Below are 17,700 nucleotides of genomic sequence, written 5' to 3' on the forward strand. Positions count from 1 at the left end.
GTTAGGTTAGGTAGCCGAAAAAGTTAGGTTAGGTTAGGTTAGGTAGGTTAGGTAGTCGAAAAGCAATTAATTCATGAAAACTTGGCTTAATAGGCATATCGGGCCTTGCATAGTAGGCTCAGAAGTGAGTTCTGGCTACTAGGTACGACATATATATATATATATATATATATATATATATATATATATATATATATATATATATATATATATATATATATATATATATATGTATATATATATATATATATATATATATATATATATATATATATATATATATGTATGTATATATATATATATATATATATATATATATATATATATATATATATATATATGTATGTATATATATATATATATATATATATATATATATATATATATATATATATGTCGTACCTAGTAGCCAGAACGCACTTCTCAGCCTACTATGCAAGGCCCGATTTGACTAATAAGCCAAGTTTTCAAGAATTAATTGTTTTTCGACTACCTAACCTACCTAACCTAACCTAACCTAACTTTTTCGGCTACCTAACCTAACCTAACCTATAAAGATAGGTTAGCTTAGGTTAGGTAGGGTTGGTTAGGTTCGGTCATATATCTACGGTAATTTTAACTCCAATTAAAAAAAATTGACCTCATACGTAATGAAATGGGTAGCTTTATCATTTCATAAGAACAAAATTAGAGAAAATATATTAATTCAGGAAAACTTGGCTTATTAGGCAAATCGGGCCTTGCATAGTAGGCTGAGAAGTGCGTTCTGGCTACTAGGTACGACATATATATATATATATATATATATATATATATATATATATATATATATATATATATATATATATATATATATATATATATATATATATATATATATGTCGTACCTAGAAGCCAGAACGCACTTCTCGGCCTAGTATGCAAGGCCAGATTTGCCTAATAAGCCAAGTCTTCCTTAATTAATATATTTTCTCTAATTTTTTTCTTATGAAATGATAAAGCTACCCATTTCATTATGTATGAGGTCAATTTTTTTTTATTGGAGTTAAAATTAACGTAGATATATGACCGAACCTAACCAACCCCACCTAACCTAACCTAACCTACCCCACCTAACCTAACCTAACCTATCTTTATAGGTTAGGTTAGGTTAGGTAGCCGAAAAAGTTAGGTTAGGTTAGGTTAGGTAGGTTAGGTAGTCGAAAAAACATTAATTCATGAAAACTTGGCTTATTAGGCAAATCAGGCCTTGCATAGTAGGCTGATAAGTGCGTTCTTACTACCTAGTAGCCAGAACGCACTTCTCGGCCTACTATGCAAGGCTCCATTTGCCTAATAAGCCAAGTTTTCATGTATTAATTGTTTTTCGACTACCTAACCTACCTAACCTAACCTAACTTTTTCGGCTACCTAACCTAACATATAAAGATAGATTAGGTAGGGTTGGTTAGGTTCGGTCATATATCTACGTTAATTTTAACTCCAATAAAAAAAAATTACCTCATACATAATGAAATGGGTAACTTTATCATTTCATAAGAAAAAAATTAGAGAAAATATATTAATTCATGAAAACATGGCTTATTAGGCAAATCGGGCCTTGCATAGTAGGCCGAGAAGTGCATTCTGGGTACTATGTACGACATATATATATATATATATATATATATATATATATATATATATATATATATATGTCGTACCTAGTAGCCAGAACTCACTTCTCAGCCTACTATTCAAGGCCCGATTTGCCTAATAAGCCTAGTTTTCCTGAATTAATATATTTACTATATTTTTTTTCTTATGAAATGATAAAGCAACCCTTTTCTCTATGTATGAGGTCAATTTTTTTTTATTGGAGTTAAAATTAACGTAGATATATGACCGAACCTAACCAACCCTACCTAACCTAACCTAACCTATATTTATAGGTAAGGTTAGGTTAGGTAGCCAAAAAAAGCTAGGTTAGGTTAGGTTAGGTAGGTTAGGTAGACGAAAAAACATTAATTCATGAAAACTTGGCTTATTAGGCAAATCGGGCCTTGAATAGTAGGCTGAGAAGTGCGTTCTGGCTATTAGGTACGACATATATATATATATATATATATGTCGTACCTAGTAGCCAGAACGCACTTCTCAGCCTACTATGCAAGGCTCGATTTGCCTAATAAGCCAAGTTTTCATGAATTAATTGTTTTTCGACTACCTAACCTACCTAACCTAACCTAACCTAACTTTTTCGGCTACCTAACCAAACCTAACCTATAAAGATAGGTTAGGTTAGGTTAGGTAGGGTTGGTTAGGTTCGGTCATATATCTACGTTAATTTTAACTCCAATAAAAAAAAATGACCTCATACATAATGAAATGGGTAGCTTTATCATTTCATAAGAAAAAAATTAGAAAAAATATATTAATTCAGGAAAACTTGGCTTATTAGGCAAATCGGGCCTTGAATAGTAGGCCAAAAAGTGAGTTCTGGCTACTAGGTACGACATATATATATATATATATATATATATATATATATATATATATATATATATATATATATATATATATGTCGTACCTAGTAGCCAGAACTCACTTCTCAGCCTACTATTCAAGGCCCGATTTGCCTAATAAGCCAAGTTTTCCTGAATTAATATATTTACTATAATTTTTTTCTTATGAAATGATAAAGCTACCCTTTTCTCTATGTATGAGGTCAATTTTTTTTTATTGGAGTTAAAATTAACGTAGATATATGACCGAACCTAACCAACCCTACCTAACCTAACCTAACCTATATTTATAGGTAAGGTTAGGTTAGGTAGCCAAAAAAAGCTAGGTTAGGTTAGGTTAGGTAGGTTAGGTAGACAAAAAAACATTAATTCATGAAAACTTGGCTTATTAGGCAAATCGGGCCTTGAATAGTAGGCTGAGAAGTGCGTTCTGGCTATTAGGTACGACATATATATATATATATATATATATATATATATATATATATATATATATATATATATATATATATATATATATATATATATATATGCGGAAAATCCACAGAGAAATATGAAATGAGGTGAACGTTTCGGCTTGTTAAAGCCTTTGTCAACACCAGACTGACTGAGTCAGTCTGGTGTTGACAAAGGCTTTAACAAGCCGAAACGTTCACCTCATTTCATATTTCTCTGTGGATTTTCCGCATAAAATGATCAGTGTTTTGTGATCGTCAATTGCATATATATATATATATATATATATATATATATATATATATATATATATATATATATATATATATATATATATATATATGTCGTACCTAGTAGCCAGAATGCACTTCTCAGCCTACTATGCAAGGCCTGATTTGCCTAATAAGTCAAGTTTTCATGAATTAATGTTTTTTCGACTACCTAACCTACCTAACCTAACCTAACCTAACTTTTTGTGCTACCTAACCTAACCTAACCTATAAAGATAGGTTAGGTTAGGTTAGGTAGGGTTGGTTAGGTTCGGTCATATACCTACGTTAATTTTAACTCCAATAAAAAAATTGACCTCATACATAATGAAATGGGTAGCTTTATCATTTCATAAGAAGAAAATTAGAGAAAATATATTAATTCAGAAAAACTTGGCTTATTAGGCAAATCGGGCCTTGCATTGTAGGCCGAGAAGTGCGTTCTGGCTACTAGGTACGACATATATATATATATATATATATATATATATATATATATATATAACTGAAAACTCACACCCCAGAAGTGACTCGAACCCATACTCCCAGAAGCAACGCATCTGGTATGTACAAGACGCCTTAATCCACTTGACCATCACGACCGGACAAAATGAGGTGATAGCCGAGGCTATTTGAACCACCCCACCGCCGGCACTCGGATAGTTATCTTGGGCATAGCATTTTACCAAATCACCTCATTCTTTGGGGCAACACGTGAGGAACACAAATGCGAACAAGCCTGAATGGTCCCCAGGACATATGCAACTGAAAACTCACACCCCAGAAGTGACTCGAACCCATACTCCCAGAAGCAACGCATCTGGTATGTACAAGACGCCTTAATCCACTTGACCATCACGACCGGACAAAATGAGGTGATAGCCGAGGCTATTTGAACCACCCCACCGCCGGCACTCGGATAGTTATCTTGGGCATAGCATTTTACCAAATCACCTCATTCTTTGGGGCAACACGTGAGGAACACAAATGCGAACAAGCCTGAATGGTCCCCAGGACATATGCAACTGAAAACTCACACCCCAGAAGTGACTCGAACCCATACTCCCAGAAGCAACGCATCTGGTATGTACAAGACGCCTTAATCCACTTGACCATCACGACCGGACAAAATGAGGTGATAGCCGAGGCTATTTGAACCACCCCACCGCCGGCACTCGGATAGTTATCTTGGGCATAGCATTTTACCAAATCACCTCATTCTTTGGGGCAACACGTGAGGAACACAAATGCGAACAAGCCTGAATGGTCCCCAGGACAAATAGCCTCGGCTATCACCTCATTTTGTCCGGTCGTGATGGTCAAGTGGATTAAGGCGTCTTGTACATACCAGATGCGTTGCTTCTGGGAGTATGGGTTCGAGTCACTTCTGGGGTGTGAGTTTTCAGTTGCATATGTCCTGGGGACCATTCAGGCTTGTTCGCATTTGTGTTCCTCACGTGTTGCCCCAAAGAATGAGGTGATTTGGTAAAATGCTATGCCCAAGATAACTATCCGAGTGCCGGCGGTGGGGTGGTTCAAATAGCCTCGGCTATCACCTCATTTTGTCCGGTCGTGATGGTCAAGTGGATTAAGGCGTCTTGTACATACCAGATGCGTTGCTTCTGGGAGTATGGGTTCGAGTCACTTCTGGGGTGTGAGTTTTCAGTTGCATATGTCCTGGGGACCATTCAGGCTTGTTCGCATTTGTGTTCCTCACGTGTTGCCCCAAAGAATGAGGTGATTTGGTAAAATGCTATGCCCAAGATAACTATCCGAGTGCCGGCGGTGGGGTGGTTCAAATAGCCTCGGCTATCACCTCATTTTGTCCGGTCGTGATGGTCAAGTGGATTAAGGCGTCTTGTACATACCAGATGCGTTGCTTCTGGGAGTATGGGTTCGAGTCACTTCTGGGGTGTGAGTTTTCAGTTGCATATGTCCTGGGGACCATTCAGGCTTGTTCGCATATATATATATATATATATATATATATATATATATATATATATATATATATGTCGTACCTAATAGCCAGAACTCACTTCTCAGCCTACTATTCAAGGCCCGATTTGCCTAATAAGCCAAGTTTTCATGAATTAATGTTTTTTCGTCTACCTAACCTACCTAACCTAACCTAACCTAGCTTTTTTTGGCTACCTAACCTAACCTTACCAATAAATATAGGTTAGGTTAGGTTAGGTAGGGTTGGTTAGGTTCGGTCATATATCTACGTTAATTTTAACTCCAATAAAAAAAAATTGACCTCATACATAGAGAAAAGGGTTGCTTTATCATTTCATAAGAAAAAAACTATAGTAAATATATTAATTCAGGAAAACTTGGCTTATTAGGCAAATCGGGCCTTGAATAGTAGGCTGAGAAGTGAGTTCTGGCTACTAGGTACGACATATATATATATATATATATATATATATATATATATATATATATATATATATATCGTACCTAGTAGCCAGAACGCACTTCTCAGCCTACTATGCAAGGCCCAATTTGCCTAATAAGCCAAGTTTTCATGAACTAATTGTTTTTCGACGACCTAACCTACCTAACCTAACCTAACCTAACTTTTTCGGCTACCTAACCTAACCTAACCTATAAAGATAGATTAGGTTAGGTTAGGTAGGGTTGGTTAGGTTCGGTCATATATCTACGTTAATTTTAACTCCAATAAAAATAAATTGACCTCATACATAATGAAATGGGTAGCTCTATCATTTCATAAGAAAAAATTAGAGAAAATATATTAATTCAGGAAAACTTGGCTTATTAGGCAAATCGAGCCTTGCATAATAGGCCGAGAAGTGCGTTCTGGCTACTAGGTACGACATATATATATATATATATATATATATATATGTCGTACCTAGTAGCCAGAACTCACTTCTCAGCCTACTATTCAAGGCCCGATTTGCCTAATAAGCCAAGTTTTCCTGAATTAATATATTTACTATAATTTTTTTCTTATAAAATGATAAAGCAACCCTTTTCTCTATGTATGAGGTCAATTTTTTTTTATTGGAGTTAAAATTAACGTAGATATATGACCGAACCTAACCAACCCTACCTAACCTAACCTAACCTATATTTATAGGTAAGGTTAGGTTAGGTAGCCAAAAAAAGCTAGGTTAGGTTAGGTTAGGTAGGTTAGGTAGACGAAAAAACATTAATTCATGAAAACTTGGCTTATTAGGCAAATCGGGCCTTGAATAGTAGGCTGAGAAGTGCGTTCTGGCTATTAGGTACGACATATATATATATATATATATATATATATGTCGTACCTAGTAGCCAGAACTCACTTCTCAGCCTACTATTCAAGGCCAGATTTGCCTAGTAAGCCAAGTTTTCCTGAATTAATATATTTATTATAATTTTTTTCTTATGAAATGATAAAGCAACCCTTTTCTCTATGTATGAGGTCAATTTTATTTTATTGGAGTTAAAATTAACGTAGATATATGACCGAACCTAACAAACCCTACCTAACCTAACCTAACCTATATTTATAGGTAAGGTTAGGTTAGGTAGCCAAAAAAAGCTAGGTTAGGTTAGGTTAGGTAGGTTAGGTAGATGAAAAAACATTAATTCATGAAAACTTGGCTTATTAGGCAAATCGGGCCTTGAATAGTAGGCTGAGAAGTGCGTTCTGGCTATTAGGTACGACATATATATATATATATATATATATATATATATATATCGTACCTAGTAGCCAGAACGCACTTCTCAGCCTACTATGCAAGGCCCAATTTGCCTAATAAGCCAAGTTTTCATGAACTAATTGTTTTTCGACGACCTAACCTACCTAACCTAACCTAACCTAACTTTTTCGGCTACCTAACCTAACCTAACCTATAAAGATAGATTAGGTTAGGTTAGGTAGGGTTGGTTAGGTTCGGTCATATATCTACGTTAATTTTAACTCCAATAAAAATAAATTGACCTCATACATAATGAAATGGGTAGCTCTATCATTTCATAAGAAAAAAATTAGAGTAAATATATTAATTCATGAAAACTTGGCCTAATAGGCAAATCGGGCCTTGCATAGTAGGCTGAGAAGTGAGTTCTGGCTACTAGGTACGACATATATATATATATATATATATATATATATATATATATATATATATATATATATATATATATATATATATATATATATATATATATATATATATTGGTGTATACTGGCAGCAGGTTTTCTTTCAAACATGTTTCATTGAATATGACCGAACATATCGATGCCAACACTGAAGACAATGTCCAACATAACAGGCCAATTACACTGGATTAATCTTTGTGTTTAGATAGGAGATGCCTCGTATGGGCCAATAAGCCTTCTTCAGCCTCTATGTTTCACCTCACATTTATCCCTTATGTATCCCCCCATGTTTTCACCTTCATTGTATTATCACCTGACCTAATGCGGGTATAAATATAACTAGTATTGTAAGATCTGTTCACTTGAGAATGAACCATGGAGGTTCGAAACGTCGTGCAAATTATACAAATAAGTGTAATACACTCTATAGTAAATCACTTCTTTTCTTCACCTTAAAAGTACGAAAATGAGTTTTGGAGAACTCCTATTTCAATTAAGCCCTGATACTAAGAAAATAGTTAGAGGGATAGAAGCCCTAAACGAGAAAATAATAAATACAGAATATGCGGTCATATTCAATGAAACATATATATATATATATATATATATATATATATATATATATATATATATATATATATATATATATATATATATATATATATATACATATGTATATATATATATATATATATATATATATATATATATATATATATATATATGTCGTACCTAGTAGCCAGAACTCACTTCTCAGCCTACTATTCAAGGCCCGATTTGCCTAATAAGCCTAGTTTTCCTGAATTATTATATTTACTATAATTTTTTTCTTATGAAATGATAAAGCAACCCTTTTCTCTATGTATGAGGTCAATTTTTTTTTATTGGAGTTAAAATTAACGTAGATATATGACCGAACCTAACCAACCCTACCTAACCTAACCTAACCTATATTTATAGGTAAGGTTAGGTTAGGTAGCCAAAAAAAGCTAGGTTAGGTTAGGTTAGGTAGGTTAGGTAGACGAAAAAACATTAATTCATGAAAACTTGGCTTATTAGGCAAATCGGGCCTTGAATAGTAGGCTGAGAAGTGCGTTCTGGCTATTAGGTACGACATATATATATTTATATATATATATATATATGTCGTACCTAGTAGCCAGAACTCACTTCTCAGCCTACTATGCAAGGCCTGATTTGCTTAATAAGCCAAGTTTTCATGAATTAATTGTTTTTCGACTACCTAACCTACCTAACCTAACCTAACCTAACTTTTTCGGCTACCTAACCTAACCTAACCTATAAAGATAGGTTAGGTTAGGTTAGGTAGGGTTGGTTAGGTTCGGTCATATATCTATTTTAATTTTATCTCCAATGAAAAACAATTGACCTCATACATAATGAAATGGGTATCTTTATCATTTCATAAGAAAAAAATAGAGAAAATATATTAATTCAGGAAAACTTGGCTTAATAGGCAAATCGGGCCTTGCATAGTAGGCTGAGAAGTGAGTTCTGGCTACTAGGTACGACATATATATATATATATATATATATATATATATATATATATGTCGTACCTAGAAGCCAGAACGCACTTCTCAGCCTACTATGCAAGGCCCGATTTGCCTAATAAGCCAAGTTTTCATGAATTAATTGTTTTTCGACTACCTAACCTACCTAACCTAACAACCTAACCTAACCTAACTTTTTCGGCTACCTAACCTAACCTATAAAGATAGGCTAGGTTAAGTTTGGTAGGGTTGGTAAGGTTTGGTCATATATCTACGTTAATTTTAACTCCAATAATTTTTTTTTTACCTCATACATAATGAAATGGGTAGCTTTATCATTTCATAAGAAAAAAATTAGAGAAAATATATTAATTCAGGAAAACTTGGATTATTAGGCAAATCGGGCCTTGCATAGTAGGCTGAGAAGTGCGTTCTGGCTATTAGGTACGACATATATATATATATATATATATATGTCGTACCTAATAGCCAGAACGCACTTCTCAGCCTACTATTCAAGGCCCGATTTGCCTAATAAGCCAAGTTTTCATGAATTAATGTTTTTTCGTCTACCTAACCTACCTAACCTAACCTAACCTAGCTTTTTTTGGCTACCTAACCTAACCTTACCTATAAATATAGGTTAGGTTAGGTTAGGTAGGGTTGGTTAGGTTCGGTCATATATCTACGTTAATTTTAACTCCAATAAAAAAAAATTGACCTCATACATAAAGAAAAGGGTTGCTTTATCATTTCATAAGAAAAAAATTATAGTAAATATATTAATTCAGGAAAACTTGGCTTATTAGGCAAATCGGGCCTTGAATAGTAGGCTGAGAAGTGAGTTCTGGCTACTAGGTACGACATATATATATATATATATATATATGTCGTACCTAATAGCCAGAACGCACTTCTCAGCCTACTATTCAAGGCCCGATTTGCCTAATAAGCCAAGTTTTCATGAATTAATGTTTTTTCGTCTACCTAACCTACCTAACCTAACCTAACCTAGCTTTTTTTGGCTACCTAACCTAACCTTACCTATAAATATAGGTTAGGTTAGGTTAGGTAGGGTTGGTTAGGTTCGGTCATATATCTACGTTAATTTTAACTCCAATAAAAAAAAATTGACCTCATACATAGAGAAAAGGGTTGCTTTATCATTTCATAAGAAAAAAATTATAGTAAATATATTAATTCATGAAAACTTGGCTTATTAGGCAAATCGGGCCTTGAATAGTAGGCTCAGAAGTGAGTTCTGGCTACTAGGTACGACATATATATATATATATATATATATATATATATATATATATGCCTTAAGCATAGACACAGACACTGTGACACATAGACATAGACACTGTGTATATGCCTTAAGCATAGACACAGTGTTCTCCCATATTAACAGGGACTGGATGAAAAAACGTAAAAATGACCCCTCACTTGCTCTAGTGCGTCTGAGCAGGTGGTGGAGTGGGTTAAGGCGTACCTGTTATGCCAGTTGCTGGAAGGCTTCTGTGCTGGCTAGGGTTCGAGTCTCCTGGTGGGAAAGTGTTCTAAAGTTGTATATATATATATATATATATATATATATATATATATATATATATATATATATATATATATATATATATATATATATATATATATATATATATATATATATATATATAAACTGTCTAATAAGGGGGTACTAGTGTTGTGTTAGTTTACTCTTCAGAGGTTACATGGTGTTTCACCTTTCTTTTTATGTCGTCTTCAACATAACCGTTAGAGAAGCCGTTGTTGACTAGAACTTGCCTTACCCTACAGAGTTCTTCATCGACCTGATTCCAACCAGAACTGTGAGTGACAGCACAGTCAACGTAAGCGTTGACTACACTCCTCTTGTACCTGTCTGGGCAGTCACTATTGGCATTAAGGCACATTCCTATGTTTGTTTCATTAGTGTAGACTGGAGTGTGGAAGCCACCATTCCTTTCCGTGACTGTTACATCTTGAAAGGGAATCTTCCCATCATTCTCCGTCTCGTAAGTGACACTTAACACCGAATTTTGTTTGAATGCCTCCTTCAGCTGTTGCAGACATCTTATATCAGGTACCTGCATAAAAATGTCGTCAACATTCCTGCAGTATATAACGGGTTTCAAGTCCATGTCAACTAAGACCCCTCTGCTCTATGGTACCCATGTAGAAGTTCGCAAACAGGATACCTAGGGGAGAACCTATGGCGAACCCATCTACTTGCTTATACATGTGCCCATCGGGACTCAAGAAGGGTTCCTCTTTAGTGCAGGCTTTGGTGCAAGCCTGTGCTAATGAGGCAGACTTATATATAACCTAAAGAATAAGATTAATGATTCTAACATGAATCTTCTCAATATTTCATATGTTTTTCTTCACTATCGAGGGAAATATAAAAATTAACTCTCCAAAGTTCATTTTCACAATTGATTATGGTCTGACGCCTAATGATGCGTTTTGCAAGGCACTCCTTACATTTTCAATGACAAATTTTCAATGTTCTTGTTGTAGTTTTAGATTTAGCTACTCAGAACGAATTTCAGATTTAGTTCTAATTTCAGTTTCATATTTAGCTACTCATAGTTCATGTAGCATGAACTATGGTGAGCCCGTAATGGAGTTCGGTTATACGCGATAACTTTGTTAGTCTGATATTTGGGTCAAAGTTATAAATGGAGTTGAGACTTCTTCCTTTTTCCCTGTTAATTTTTCGCTTCTGCTTTAGTTCACTGGTTTTAGTCTTGTTTTAATAAGATTATCTTGGTGGAGGATGTAGATGCAGAATGTTCACTAGTGAGTTCCATTCCTCAACGGCTTTTCTAATCATTGTAGTCGCTGTGGATTGTGCATCTATTACAGCGGCTATTGTTGGATTAATGTTGAGTTTGATGCGCAGGGCTTCAGTAGCTTCACATTCCAGTAAGTAGTGCAATAGTGGCGCCTCTGCTTCTGTTCCACAGATATGGCACTTTTTAACTATTGGATTTATTACCTCCCAGCAGCGCTTGTAACCAAGTCTGAGTCTGTGTATGGCCAGTGCAATGTCTTTGGACATCTTTTTGTCAGGCTTGAAAGAGTAGTACCCAGTGCTTGTTCGTACCATATCGCAGTGGATCGTCCTTAAGCTACTTTGGCTCTGTGGCGAATTTGAGAGTTGGGAGTATTTTCTTCTTGATTTGCTCCTTAACTTGTGAAAAACGTGGAGGAATTTGAACCTGTACAACAGGTAGAACAGTGGCAATTTTTGCTAGTTAGTCTGCCTTTTCATTACAATCTATGCCAATGTGACTTGGTATCCAATTTAAGGTGATTGACAGCCATAAATTATGGGTTTCTTTTCCTATATGTTTGATTTCTGTGAGGAGTTGTATATTATTTCTGTGCTGACTGGATAACAATGCCTGGAGCAAAGATTTAGAGTCTGTATGAATGATGACATCATGTAAATTATTCTCAATTGTATAGTTTATTGCCTCCTTCAGGGCATATAATTCAGTTTGCAATGTTGAGCACCAACTATTTATGATCCAGTAAGCTTCAAGATTGTTAGTGTAAACTGCTGCCCCAGCAGAACCTTTTTCTTGATCCATCTGTGAAGATGTGAGTCGTTGTAGGTCTTGAGATGGTTTCCATTTGTTGTTCTATGACTGCTTTGAACTTCTGTGAGTCACATGCTGATTTTTTTAACAGGTAATCTTTCAATGATTATCTTTAGACTCGATTCTTCCCATGGAGGAGGCTGCCGAAAGTGTTGATATGGTCTATCTTCTCCTTTGTTTTTATTGGTCCATTTCAAGTCCACTTTTTCTAAAATCTTCACTAGATTATTCGTCCCTGCACTTGTTCTATATTGAAAGTTTCTCTGAAGCGATCTGTGTATGCTATCTTTGATTGACAGATGGCGGAGGTTCCAACAGGTTTTGCTGTTATGGTGGCTACCCTTTATTTGATCCGGTTTTCTAATGCTGGTAAGCTAGTTTCCATTCTTAGATTCTCTCGACGCGTCCATATAGGTGCTCCCAGCATTGTTCTGAGAGCATCATTTTGATACACTTCCAGTTTTTCCCATTGGTTATCACTGAGGGATGTAAGAGCAGGAGCAGCATAGTCAATGAGTGACCTAACTGCTTGAACGTAGTACCTTTTGAGTACTGTTAGAGATGCACCATCTCTAAGACTTATCAGGAAGCGCAAAGCTGAGTTTCTGGCTTTGCAACGTTGCCGAAGATATTCAATTTCGTGGGTGAATTTCAACTGGCTGTCTATTATGAATCCAAGGATATTGAAAGGAGGTAGTCCACTCAATTTCATTTCCTTATATTGCTAGTTTGATGTCTTAGGTTCTCATTTTAACGGCCATTGCTTTGGTTTTATTGTTGTTTATTTTCACTGCTATGCGTTCCGCTTCCCTGCTGATAATATCTAGGCATTTTTGTGCATGGTTCCTGGCGCCTTTGCCATTGATGATGACCACTATTCTCCATGCTCTGCCAAAGCATATATTCGCTTGGGATGAGGTGATACAGGACGTGATTGAGATGAACAAGTGGATGAATGGCAAAATAGATATTAGTAGACTATTAAATCCCCATGTTCTTGCTTCTACTGTCTCTGTGTTGGTATGGGGTCTTGAAGTGGGAAGAATGTAATATATGTTAACTGGCTGTTGATTGCTGGTTTTGACTTTTTTACGTGTAGAGCCTCGCTGATGTCGCATCTTCTGTTGTCATTATACCTGTCGATTATTTCTGTGTTGTTTGTTACGATTTCTCTGGTGATGGTCTAGTTGTGTGAGGAGATTATATGTTCCTTGATGGCGCCCCGTTGCTTGTGCATTGTTAATCGCCTAGAGAGAGACAGTGTTGTCTTGCCTATATACTTAGATCTTTGGGGCTGACATTCCCCAAATGGGCATGTGAAGTCATAGACGACTTTCATTTCCTTCAAGGCGTTCTGTTTGATGTCTGGAGAGTCCTTTATGATTAGGTTGGCTGTCTTCATGTTTTTGTAGTAAATTGTTAATTGTATCTTCTGATTTGTCTCTGTGGTGATAACGTTCCTATTAATAATATCTTTCAGGACACTTTCCCCCGTTTTATGAGCCGTCGAAAAGAAGTTCTTGTAAAACAGTCTAATGGGAGGAACAAGTGTTGTGTTAGTTGATTCTTCAGAGGTTGCATTGCGTTTCACCTTTCATTTAATGACATCTTCAACATAACCATTAGAGAAGCCATTGTTGACTAGGACTTGCCTTACTCTACAGAGTTCTTCGTCGACCTGCTTCAAACCAGAGCTGTGAGTGAGAGCTCGGTCGACATAAACGTTGACAACACTCCGCTTGTACCTGTCTGGGCAGTCACCACTGGCATTAGGGCACATAGGAAATTATTGGAAAATTTAGGACAAAAATAAAGGAAAATGCATAAAGGAAAACAGCAAATGAAAAGATCGAGTGTTTTCAGTTTGAACAATAAAAGTAGAAGAGTTAGCCAGCATCTTTCCATATAAGGTCTTAGATGGTGTTGATGACGTTGAGGACGACCATAGTCACTCTGCTCGCTACATGCATGGACCATGGTCCATGGACTCTGTTCTTAACACCATGAAGCACATGAAGAGCTCTCAGAGACCTGCTGTTGTATTGCATACATGTCTCTCCAACAGCATCACAGTCTCCACCATAGAGACAAAGGTTGGACGACTTTAGTGAAATACATTCAACAAGTCCATGAAAGTTGCAAACCTCAGATTATTTTCTACTCAAGGTCATCTTCATTATTTCGAGCAATCTAATCTCCTTCATCCAAGCTGTCTAAAGCATTTTGATTCTGCTGACCGAAACCATTTCTCTAATTTTCAGTGTAGATTTTCTATCAGAAAATAATTGCCTCTTTGCTCATTAATGTCAGTGAGATTACATTTGCTGAAGTTATAGTTATCATCCCTTTTTCTCTTCTTCCTCTACATCTTCTGAACCTTGGATTGCTCCAAAATAGTTCATAATCAGAATAGACTCTTGAAATCATCGCAGCAGTCTCCTAAATTGCTCATCTTTCCTATTTCTAAGAAGAGCTTCCTTAAAATTATATTTTGCAAATTATGTACTTAAATTTCCGAGCACTCCTTACAGTCTACTGATAAAAATAATTTAAATATCATATGTTTGACTTCTTTTCCTTATTAGATACATATATGTAGCTAAATAAATCCTACTACTCATATTGTGAAAGAAAACTCATATATTTCCATGATTAATCTGTTTCACAAGCTTATTTCCATCCCTCATGTTCAATTTGTCTTCACTATGAACATATATTTTTCCACTGTCGAACCTCTTAACAATTTTATATCTATCATGTTTCCTCTCTCTCTCTCTCTCTCTCTCTCTCTCTCTCTCTCTCTCGTTTTTTCTAGCGACGTCAGGTCTAGTTCTTCCAATCTTTCATCATATCTCATCCTTCGAAATTCCGGGATGCTCACTATTGCAAACCTCTCAAACTTTTCTAGTTTCTCATATATGTTTAGATAGTGCTCCATGATGGGCGGTATACCATAAGACTAGTCTCGTGTAGGCATTGTAATGTGATCTAAATGCCTCCTTATTTATGTTTCTGAATGATATTCTGACTTTGGTGATTGTAGAGTATGCTGCTGATGTTATTCTATTTATATGTACCTCTTGAGTTTCGTTATGGTATATATCCACTCCAAGGTCTGTTTGTCTCTAATTGTTACAGGGAGGAAGTCTCCCTTCATCGTGTACTATACATGCGGTCTCCTGGAAACTGTTCGCTTTGGCATCACCTTACACTTTCTGGTTTTGAAATCGAGTAGTCATTTTTCGAACCGACTTTGCAACTAGTCTAAGTCATGTTAGACTAGTTTCAATTTATCAAATGATAAATTACCCTTCAATTATCAAATGACTCGACTTTCCTCATTAATTTTTCATGTTCCTCAAATATTGACAAACATGATTAAATTTATCTAGTTTGCCCATGAACATATTTGAAAAATAGTTTGAGTCCCAGCACCGATCCGTGAGGTACTCTGCTTGTTACTCTACGCCAGTCTGACTTTTTCGACCATCTCTGTGACTCTCCGATTCTTGACTGTTGGATATTCTCTTATCCATGTCAATGTTCGCCCATTTACCCATACCTGCCTCTCAAGTTACTGTAGTAGTCTCCTGATTGACATTGTAAAAGGCGTTTTTGCAGTCCAGAAATACGGAATTTGCCCAAATTTCTGTGTCCTCTCTTTTATGTGTTGAATTCATTATAGAATTAAGTAGATTCATTAGGCATGATTTCCCTTCCCTAAATCCATATTTATGTATGATTGCATTCCTGAATCTCTCCAGGTGTTAACTGGTCATTATGATCCTTTTGAGTGCCAAACATGGGATGCCTACCTTGAGGTGCCTGTCAGTGATGCTGCTCAGTTCTTTAGTTCCTCCTTTCTATGTTCTTTCTTATATACTGGTAACACATTCACCATCTCCCAACAGCTGGACAATGGTCCCTTCTCCACTGATTCAAAAAAGATCTAAGCTACAGGTATATTGAGGGTCTTGAAGCTTTATTAACATACTTGGTGAAATATAATCTGGTCTCACGGCTTTATTTTCCTCTGATGTGCTAATTACCTTATTATTTCCTCTGCTTTTTGTCAGAATATTTCTGTCTCTCGTCCGGGGTTACCTCCTCTCCAAGCACTGCAAGCTGTTTCGGCTCAGTGGTGAAGACAACATGGGAGCTGTTCCCGTTCAATGGTGAACACACCATGGGAGCTGTTCCCTCTCTGTGGCGAACACACCATGGGAGCTGTTCCCTCTCAGTGGTGAACACACCATGGGAGCTGTTCCCTATCTGTGGTGGTCACACCATGGGAGCTGTTCCGGCTCAGTGGTGAACACACCATGGGAGCTGTTCCCCCTCAGTGGTGAACACATCATGGGAGCTGTTCCAGCTCAGTGGTGAACACACCATGGGAGCTGTTCCCGTTCAGTGAACACACCATGGGAGCTGTTCCCTCTCAGTGGTGAACACACCATGGGAGCTGTTCCAGCTCAGTAGTGAACACACCATGGGAGCTGTTCCTGGTCAGTGGTGAACACAACATGGGAGCTGTTCCCGGTCAGTGGTGAGCACAACATGGGAACTGTTCCAGCTCAGTGGTGAACACAACATGGGAGCTGTTTCCGCTCATTGGTGAACACTGTTGGATATTTCCAACACCGAATACAACACTGTTGTATTCTCATTACTTATTACTAACTATATTAATTATTGTAGTAAGTAAAAATTAACAACACGTAGAATTCTCATGTACTAATAATTTCATCTGTGCAGTAGGCTAGGATTCTCACGTCACCTGACGCCAGTATTGCGTCAGATTTCCTTACAGTAAACACATTATATCCAATGTATGTGAGAATTAAATTCGATTCTCTATAATTAAGGCATTCTGTATGATAACTAATTGCAGATGAAATTGACCTCCAACTAAAAGCCAAATAGAGCGTTGGAGTCGTGGCGTTTATCTCGTAATAAAGCTAACGTCACCAGTGAATGCCATGGGGAGACATTAATTCCTCTCCCTTATATATTTACTACTCTTAAAGTGGTAAATAATAATATTTTCCTCCTCTAAATAATAAACCCGTCCAGTCTTCAATGTTTCAAGCGTAAATGCGAGAAATATTAATGTTCGTGACATAATTTGTTTTATGAACACGCGACGCGGCGTGGGTTGGAGGAGGACCAACTCAGTACGCGTGGAGAGCCGCTCAGAGGCAGACCTGT

At 36.4% G+C, this 17,700-nt stretch overlaps 1 protein-coding gene across 1 annotated transcript in view; it reads right to left on the bottom strand.

Annotated features, from left to right (window-relative positions):
- The window catches only part of LOC123770955 (glutamate receptor-like), a 289,684-nt gene that overhangs the window by 148,036 nt on the left and 123,948 nt on the right, over nucleotides 1–17,700 (bottom strand). The gene's annotated exons all lie outside the window — the stretch shown is intronic.

The sequence above is a fragment of the Procambarus clarkii genome, chromosome 56 (assembly GCF_040958095.1).
Source record: "Procambarus clarkii isolate CNS0578487 chromosome 56, FALCON_Pclarkii_2.0, whole genome shotgun sequence".
Classification (NCBI taxonomy): Eukaryota; Metazoa; Arthropoda; class Malacostraca; order Decapoda; family Cambaridae; genus Procambarus; species Procambarus clarkii.